Source organism: Equus asinus, chromosome 29 (assembly GCF_041296235.1).
Source record: "Equus asinus isolate D_3611 breed Donkey chromosome 29, EquAss-T2T_v2, whole genome shotgun sequence".
Lineage (NCBI taxonomy): Eukaryota > Metazoa > Chordata > Mammalia > Perissodactyla > Equidae > Equus > Equus asinus.
In genome coordinates, this window is record NC_091818.1 from 34,139,141 (window position 1) to 34,149,859 (window position 10,719).

Below are 10,719 nucleotides of genomic sequence, written 5' to 3' on the forward strand. Positions count from 1 at the left end.
GAACTTTAACAAAGAATTAGAAAACGTAAAAAAGAACCAATCATAAATGAAGAATACAATAATGGAAATGAAAAATTCACTAGAGGGACTCAATAGCAGAGTAGATGATACAGAAGAAAAGATGAGTGAGCTGGACGAAAGACGAGGAAATCACCCAAGCTGAACAGATAAAAGAATGAAGACAGTATAAGGGCCCTCTGGGACAACATCAAGCACACCAACATCTGTATTACAGATGTCCCAGAAGAAGAGAGAAACAAAGGGGCAGAGAATCTACTTGAAGAAATAATAGCTGAAAACTTTCCTAACCTAAGGAAGGAAACAGACATCCAGGTTCAGCAAGCCCAGAGAACACCAAAGAAGATGAACCCAAAGAGGTCCACACCAAGAAACATTATACTTAAAATGTCAAAAATTAAAGATATGGACCGGCCCCATGGCATAGTGGTTAAATCTGGTGCACTCTCCTTCGGTGGTCTTGGTTCGCGGGTTCAGATCCCAGGTGCAGACGTATGCCACTTGTCAGCCATGATGTGACAGTGACCGACATATAAAGTGGAGGAAGACAGGTACAGATGTTAGCCCAGGGCTAATCTTACTCAGCAAAAGAAAAAAAAAGTAGTAGATATAAACGGAGAATCCTAAAAGCTGCAAGAGAACAGCAATAAGTTATAGACAAAGGAAACTCCATAAGGCTATCAGCTGATTTCTTAGCAGAAATCTTACAGGCTGGAAGGGAGTGGCATGATACATTTAAAGTGCTAAAAGCAAAAAACCTACAGCCAGGAATACTCTACCTGGCAAAGATATCATTCAGAATGGAAGGAGAGAGAAACAGTTTTCCAGACAAGCAAAAACAAAGGAGTTTATCACCAATAAATCAGCCTTACAAGAAATGCTACAGGAACTTATTTAAGTATAAATGAAAAGACCACTAATAGGAATAAGAAAATTATCAAAACAAAACAAAACAATAAAATCACTGGTAAAGACAAATATACAGTAAAGGTAGCAGATCAACCACCTATGAAGGTAATATGATGGGCAAAAGATAAAAGTACTAAAATTATCTATTTCCATGAAAAGAAGGTAATGGATATACATGCACAAAAAAGAAGTTAAATGTGATATCAAAAATATAAAATGTGGGAGGAGGGGAATAAAAGAATAGAGCTTTTAGCAAGAGGTAAAACTTAAGAGACCATCAACTTAAAACAGATTGCTATATATGTAGGTTATTATATATGAAGTTCATGGTAATCACAAACCAGAAACCTATAATAAATGCACAGAAAGTTAAGAGAAAGGAACCCAAACATAATACTAAAGAAATCCATCAAACTGCAAAGGAAGAAAGAGAAGAAGAAAGGAACAGATAACTACTAATACACACAGAAAAAAAGCAAAAAAATGGAGATAAGTACATATTTATCAATAGCTACTTTAAATGTGAATGGACTAAATGCTCCAATCAAAAGATTTAGGGTGGCTGATGGGATAATAATAACAAGCCCCATATATATGCTGCATACAAGAGACACGCTTCAGACCTAAAGACACTCACAAATTGAAAGTGAAAGGATGAAAGAAGATACTTCATGCAAATGGCAATGAAAAGAAAGCTGGGGTAACAATACTTATATCAGACAAAATAGACTTTTACACAAAAACTGTAACAAGAAACAAAGAGGGGCACTATATAATGATAAAGGGAACAATTCAACAAGAGGATGGAACACTTGTAAATATCTATGCACCCAACATAGGAGCACCTAAATATATAAAGCAATTATTAACAGACATAAAAGGAGAAATAGACAGTAACACAATAATAGTAGGGGACTTTAACACTCCACTGACACTAACAGATAAATCATCCAAGCAGAAGATAAATAAGGAAACACTGGCCTTAAAGGATACATTAGACCAGATGAACTTAGTAGATAAATACAGATCATTCCAGCCAAAAACCATAGAATATACATCCTTATTTTCTTTAAAAAAAAATTGGCACCTGAGTTAACATCTGTTGCCAATCTTCTTTTTTTCTTTCTTTCTTTCTTTCCTTCTCCCTGAAGCCCCCCAGTACATAGTTGTATATTCTAGTTGTAGGTCCTTCTGCTTCTGCTATGCAGGATGCCACCTCAGCTTGGCTTGATGAACAGTGCTAGGCCTGCACCCAGGATCCAAACTGGCAAGATCCTGGGCTGCCAAAGTCGAGTGCATGAACTTAACCACTCAGCCACAGGGCTGGCCCCTGCACATTGTTTTTTAATGCACATGGAACATTCTCCAGGATAGATCATATATTAGGCCACGAAACAAACCTCAATAAATTCGAGAAGATTGAAATAATACCAAGCATCTTCTCTGACCACAATAGTATGAAACTAGGAATCAACTACAGCAATAAAATCAGAAAAGCCACAGAAATGTGGAGATTAAACAAAATGATGCTGAACAACAATTGGGTCAATGAAGAAACTAAAGGATTAATTGAAAAATACCTGGAGACAAATGAAAATGAACACACAACACGAAAAAAATGTATGAGATACAGCAAAAGTGGTTCTAAGAGGGAAGTTTTAGCAATACAGGCCTACCTCAACAAACAAGAAAAATCTCAAATAAACAATCGAACAGTGCTACCTAAAGGAACTGGGAAAAGAAGAACAAACAAAGCCCAAAATCAGTAGAAGGAACGAAATAATAAAAATCAGAGCAGAAGTAAATGAAATAGAGACTAAAAAATACAGCAGAAAAAAATCAATGAAACAAAGAGCGGGTTCTTTGAAGAGATAAAGAAAACTGACAAACTCTTAGCTGGATTCACCAAGAAAAAAAGAGAGAAGGCTCAAATAAATAAAATCAGAATGAAACAGGAGAAATTATGATGCACACCTCAGAAATACAGAAGATTAAAAGAGGATACTATGAAAAGCTATATGCCAACAAATTGGATAAGCTAGAAGAAACAGATGTTTTCTTAGAGTCATAGAACCTCACAAACTTAACCAGGAAGGAATGGAGAATTTGAATAAACCAATCACCAGTAAGGAGATCAAAACAGTAATCAAAAATCACCCAAAAGTAAAAGTGTAGGACCAGACGGCTTCCCTGGTAAATTCTACCAAACATTCAAAGAAGACTTAATGTCTATCCTTCTCAAACTCTTCCAAAAAATTAAAGAGGAAGGGAAGCTTCCTAACTAAATCAAGGCCAACATTATCCTGATACCAAAACCAGACAAGGACAACACAAAAAAAGAAAATTACAGGCCAATATCACTGATGAACATCAATGCAAAAATCCTCAAAAAAATACTAGCAAATCCAATACAACAACACATTAAAAAGATCATATACTATGATGAGGTTGGATTTATTAGAGGGATACAGAGATGGTTAAACATCTGCAAATCAATCAATGTGATATACAAGATTAACAAAATGAGGGGTATAAATCATATGATCATCTCAATAGATTCAGAGAAAGCATTTGACAAGATCCAATATCCATTTATGATAAAAACTCTCAATAAAATGAGTATAGAAGGAAAGTATCTCAACATAATAAAGGCCATATATGACAAACCCACAGCAAACATCATACTCAATGGGGAAAAACTGAAAGCCATCCCTCTGAGAACAGGAACAAGACAAGGGTGCCCACTCTCACCACTCTTATTCAACATCGTACTGGAGGTTTTGGCCACAGCAATTAGTCAAGAAAAAAGAAATAAAGGAATCCAAATTGGCAAGGAATAAGTGAAACTCTCACTGTTTGCAGACAACATGATTCTATATGTAGAAAACCCTAAAGAATCCATAGGAAAAGCATTAGAAATAATCAACAACTACAGCAAATTTGCAGGGTACAAAATCAACTTACAAAAATCAGTAGCATTTCCATACCCTAATAACAAAATAACAGAAAGAGAACTCAAGCATACAATCCCACTTATAATCACTACAAAAAGAATAAAATATCTAGGAATAAATTTAAGTAAGGAGGTGAAACACCTATACAATGAAAACTATAAGACATTACTGAAAGAAATCAATGATGACACAAAGAAATGGAATGAAATTCCAAGCACATTGGTTGAAAGAATAAACATAGTTAAAATGTCCAACTACCTAAAGTGACCTATGGATTCAATGCAATCCCTATCAAAGTTCCAGTGACATTTTTCACAGAAATAGAACAAAGAATCCTAAAATTTATATGGAACAAAAAAAGACCCCAAGCAGACAAAAGAATTCTGAGAAGAAAGAAGAAAGCTGGAGGTATCACATTTCCTGATTTCAAAATATGCTACGAAGCCATAGTAATCAAAATACCATGGTACTGGCACAAAAATAGACACACAGATCAATGGAACAGAATAGAGAGCCCAGAAATAAACCTACATATCTATGGACTCCTAATTTTCGACAAGGGAGCAAAGAACATACAATGAAGAAAGGAAAGTCTCTTCAATAAATGGTGCTGGGAAAACTGGACAGCCACACGCAAAAGAATCAAAGTAGAACATTATCTTACACCATACACAAAAATTAGCTCAAAATGGATTAAAGACTTGAATGTAAGATCAGAAACCATAAAACTTCTAGAAGAAAACACAGGCAGTATTCTCTTCAACATGGGTCTTAGCAGCATATTTTCAAGTATCATGTCTAACTGGGCAAGGGAAACAATAGAAAAAATAAACAAGTGGGACTACATCAAACTAAAAAGCTCTCGCACAGCCAAGGAAACCACAAACAAAATGAAAAGACGACCTAACAATTGGGAGAAGATATTTGCAAACCAAATATCTGATGAGGGGTTAATATCCAAAATATATAAAGAACTCATACATCTCAAAAACAAAAAGACTAACAACCCAATTAAAAAATGGGCAAAAGATCTGAACAGACATTTCTCCAATGAAGATAAACAGTTGGCCAACAGGCACATGAAAAGATGTTCAACATCACTAATCATTAGGGAAATGCAAGTCAAAACTACAATGAGGTATCACCTCATGCCCATGAGAATGGCTATAATTAACAAGACAAGAAATAACAAGTGTTGGAAAGGATGTGGAGAAAAGGGAATCCTCATACACTGCTGGCGGGAGTGCAAACTGGTGCAGCCACTATGGAAAACAGTATGGAAAGTTCTCAAAAACATCAATAATAGAACTACCATACAATCCAGCTATTCCACTGCTGGGTATTTATTCAGGCAACATGAAAACATGAATACATCAAGATATATACACCCCTATGTTCATCGTGGCATTATTCACAATAGCCAAGACTTAGAAGCAACCTAAGTGTCCATCAAGTGACAAATGGATAAAGAAGATGTGGCATATATACATAATGGAATACTACTCAGCCATAAAAAAGATGAAATCTGGCCATTTGCAACAACATGGATGCACCTTGAGGGTATTATGCTAAGCAAAACAAGTCAGAGAAAGAAAGTCAAACACCATATGATCTCACACATAAATAGAAGACAAAAATTACAACGAACAAATACATAGAGACAGAGACTGGATTGGTGGTTACTAGAGGGGAAGAAGGGAGGGAGGAGGGCAAAAGGGGTGGTTAGGCACATGTGTATGGTGATGGATTGTAATTAGTCTTCGGGTGGTGAACATGATGTAATCTACACAGAAATCGAAATATAATGATGTACACCTGAAATTTATATAATGTTATAAACCAGTGTTACCTCAATAAAAAAAAGAAAGAAAGAAAATTAATTGAATCCAAGTTTTGTTTTAAGCTTTTTCTATTAATATTTGTGGATATGTTAGATTTGGGGCAAGGGCACTTGTGTAGTCGTGTTTTTTTCCTTTTTCCCTTTTTTTCCCTCAGTCTTAGGAATTGATGATGGGCTAGATAACAGCTCCTGGAGAGGTTATATGCACCACCCCTCCCCCTAGATGAGCATTTGTTTGTTCCTTCTTACTCAGGAACAGGGGTGAGTTCTTCAGGAAGGGGTCCTTATAAGGCCGTTGCACACCAAGGGCAGACACCCTGACAGCTCCATAAAATCCCTGGGAAAATTCCGAAGGACTGGAGGGAACACTGCATCTTTTCTTTGGAGTCAGAAGACCCTCACAATGTTAATTTCTAAAGGGAGTTTGTTATGGTCACCAAGCAACCCAGTCCCCAGACAGCCAATTCAATTTAGACAAACAACATTAATAAAGGATAATACATAATACAATTCTAGATATAACATAGATCAGAATGCTAGCCAGACTACTAGGAGTACTTAGAACCAGACTACCAGGAGTACTGAGAACAAGATTACCAGGAGTAACTCACAAGTGAACCTTTTATTCTGTTTCTAATTATCTTGGGTGGTCCAGGCCCAAGATTTGGAACTTAGCCCACCAGGATTCCCCACAATACAAGTCAAACTTATATTTCCAGGGGATAAAACCAGAGAGACAAGGTAAAGGATAGTTGCTTTCTTAAGGTTACCCACCCAGAGCCCAGAGACGTCTTGATCCAGAAGCAGTTTCTTTTCACAAAAGTGAAAGAAGCACCAAGGAGCCTGGATCACCACGGCAGAAGAGCAGGAACCCAACAGCCGAGCCTCTAAAGAAATTTGATCTAAGTGGCTACTTAGGATTGGTGGTGGGGACCCACACCCCACCGAGGGCTACAATGCCTTGGGGAGGCGGCCACAAGACCTTGACCCCTTCATGGTTGCCAGAAATTGTTACTGAGCAAGAGCTTTCTATCCAACATACATAGAAGCCAATAGTACAGATCTGGCTTTTGAGAAAAGAAAGCTTTATTGTCAGGTTGACTGGTAAGGAGACAGGAGGCAAAGCTCTCAAATGTGTTTCTCTGATCCAAGGTTTGGGGCAAAATGTAAGAAGTTAGGAGCTACTAAGTTGAAGCTGGGCCCATGTAAGCTGTAGGGCTAGTCTCGAATCAGTCCATATGTGGTAATCAAGCTACTTGGGTTGCTGGAAGCCAGATTTTCCCTGTTGAAGACCAGAGTCATCCTGGGGCTATGGGTTCCTGCCTGGCACATGTGAAACACTGTCTCTGTTATGGAGCGTGGTTTGACTAATCAACAACCTGTTTTAAGGAAGCAAAACTAGTTTAAGCAGGTCAATGTTTTATGTGCTATTTCACGTGCAAGTCAGCAATCTGGGTCCAGACTTCAGTTCCTACCTAAAGTGACTGTAATTGCTAAGCTCTTGTCACCTTCTAGAGCAGTGAATCCTTATGGGTGGGCTTCTCCCCGTCAAGTGTCATTTTCTGGAGAAAGGCTTTGAGCCACCTGACCAGGATGCTCTTGAGATCCCTGACAGGTCAACTTCCCAGCAGTGGAGATTACGGCTGTGGTGCGCCAATAACCCTGGGCACCAAAGTGCCACTCCCAAAGTGCAGGGCAGCTCAGGAAATGGGCAGTGGTTCAGCCTCAAGGGTCAAGAGGCAAGATGCTGCTGAGGAAGGTGGGAACAAATGAGTCTTGATCAGAAAGCTCAGGTTTCTAGAGAGGGGGACACAGTCTGCCATGTTAGCACAGCAGACCCCAGAGATAGAGGCTGGATGATGGTAACTGAGTGCTCTGCTCTAGTTGCTGCCACAGGTAGTAGACCAAAGGTCCTGTACTTCATTTCCTTAGAGAAAGACCATCTCAGTGTAGGGTCTTAAGGCCAAAGTATGATGAATCTCAGCAATCTAAGTGATTAACTCTTTCTGGTTCCATGGACAAGAAGCCCAAGGAAAGCTGGGTCGGGACCTGCTCAAAGCCCCCTCACTGACCAGAACCACCTCCCCACCTTCTCCTCTTCTTCCTCTACCCCTCCTCCCTGTCCCTCCTACAAAGGGTGAGGTTGGTTTTGGTCACACAGAGCACTAAAGATCTTTTCACATACTTTTCCCAAGACCAGCCAAAGTGATTCATTTTCTGAACAACCAAGACTTATCCATTCCAGGTGATCTTCTTCCAGAAAAATGGTAACAACTTAACCTTCCCTTACATTACTAACTTACTCTACTCTAAAGTGATTCTTCAGCAAACCAAGAGACCCTGTTATAGCGGGATACCTCTCTGGTAGAGCATTCGGCTACCTACACCATTGTGGCTTCTTCTTGTCAACAACCATTATGATATCATCAGGCTTCACGTCTTTGAAAACATTTTCAAGAGATACATACTCTTCTCTCACACATATACCATAATGTGTGCCCTGCTGTTTTATTTAGATTGAAATCCAATTTTGCACTTTTGTAAATAAAGATACTTTTAAATCTCCCTGCACATGAATCTTGTAATAGGTATGAGATTTTTGATGGGAGCTGGGGGTAGTATGACATATGGGAAACAGAAGAGAGAAGAGGTAGAAAAATATAAGGCAAGTTCAGAGGATCAGTGAGTAATAAGAAACCCCTGAGTTCAGAATGATATTAAATATTTTTAGCTGGCAAAGGACAGACACTGACCAATCAGAATAAAGCTAGCTGTGAAGTGCAGCAGGGTTCTGGAGGTTTCCTGATGGGCCAAGCATCACCCCTTTAGATAACGGAAAGTGAGCGACCTAGGGGAGATCATGGGGCACCTGGGGCAGGAGAGGGCTTTGGAAAAATGGCTCAGTAAAGTGGTTATTTACCCAATGATAAGGAAGTATTTTAATATTTTAGTAACTTGTATAGCCATAATGGTGCTTGCCTGCTGAATATGAACCCAGATGTGAGTGATCTCATAGTAGTACCCCATGCAGCTGCAGAATGTGCCTTTTCAAGGCTTTTCTCAGCTAACAAGTCATATGTTCCAGTGGTCATGGTGGGAGACACATCTTTCTTGGCCTTCTTATATGGCCCATGGCGAAAGTGGGGCACAGAGAAAGGTTTATAACTTCTTCTATAAACTCAAGGAAGCCGTTGCTCAAGCTGGGAACAGAACATGAGACTAGTGATGCTGATTCTCTGTGAATGGAGACATCGCCTGTGAAACTGAATTTCACGGGGAGACTTCCGGACATCAATTTCACAGGGACTGATAATATTCCTGTGGCATGTGGTGGAAAAAAAGCTATAAAAAAGCTCCACTACACTCTGGCTAGGTGCTTAGAGAAAAGTCTTAGAAAAGACATTTCTAAGACAGAAAAGTCTTAGAAATGTTATCCTGACTCATGAAGCTCTCATTTTCCACACCCAACTGTGTCAACACCATCAGCTCCAGAGGGACTTCAAATGAGTTGAAACTTTTTTTGGTTAACTGTCATGCTCTTGCCCAATAAACAAACCTTCACATTCACACCTGAGATGTTTCCTTCTCACTGCTCCTGAGATCTGAGGAGGTGGCAGGAAAAGTGTCCAGCTATATTCTCTGAGAAGGCTGAGTTTTGGGGATCCCCTGGTTCCAAGAGTCATGGGTTCCCCTTGTGGTACAATGCTTAACTCATCCTATCAAACGGGCAGGTGGAGGAGCTCAGGAACATAACAGTTCACTGAAAATTAAGTGAAATGAAAGAACATAACATATTCTTAATCTTAGGAACAGACTATGGGCTTTTATATATTTTTTTCAAGATAATGCTTATAGTTGGGTCATGGCATCCAGCGATCTCACAGGCATGGACACACTCTCCCAAAGGGTCACTTCCACTTACATAAGTTACGCCCGCAGTCTCTGGTGGATCAGGTGATAATGTTGCGTCAATGCCCTCATCAAAGTTAAAACTGCACCAGACCAAGTTAAAGAGGAAATGAAGACTTTATTCAAGACTACTGCAATAAGTAGAGAAACTAAACTCAACTTTGCTGAAACAAAAGACTCAAAAGTTTTTAAGAGCTGGGGTGGGGGCATCGGAGGCCACCTGTGCTTGCTAACTGGCCTTCGCAATTGGAGTGACGTGCCCACCAAACTCACACAGAGACTGGTAGATGGGGTGCTATCTCTGTTGATGTTTTCATTTCAAAAAGATGGTTCCTGGTCCTTGAGAAAGACATTTCCCAGGTTGTAAAGCTAGCAAGAGGCTGGAAGAAAATCTACATATTTCTCAAAGAGGCGGAGAAAGAACTTACAATTGCAAGTTTCCTAAAGTAAATGCTCTAAGAAAAGGGGAGTCAGGGGCCTATAGTCAGAAATAAACCTGTCTAAAGCGTAGTCAAGCTGAGGGGAATGATATAGCCATCCTGGTTGCCCTCTGAGGTAATCCATAAATGCACTACAAAATTCATTCCTGCTGCTTGAGAAGGATCCTAAACCCAGTGATACATAAACTTGGAAACTTCAGGTCCCTGCCTGAGGACCTTAGGAAGAGCTGGAGTGTAAGCCATGACAGTTGTGTTTTTCTTTTTTGTGATGCAAATGCCTGACTTAAGTTTTGATTGCCAAGGCATCCACTGCAAGGATGCCTATATTGAATAAACACATTGCCAACCACAGGACTAGATAAAGAGCCAGGCCACCTACCCCTACAGAGGCTCCTTTGTTTTAGAGATCTTGGTGGATTTCAATAACTGACCATATAGGCCACTTTTTTTTTTATCTTCCTACACTTTAAATTCCCACTCTTATGTTTTTAATTCACCAATAAAGAGTGAGCCCACAAAACCTTTGGTCTCTACCCATGGACCCAATAAGAGCAGAACCCCAGGCCCATGCACACTCTCTCTACCCACTACCTCTCTGTGAGGTCCCAGACATGCTGTGTAATTTCTAGGTCCTGTAAGTAATCAACCT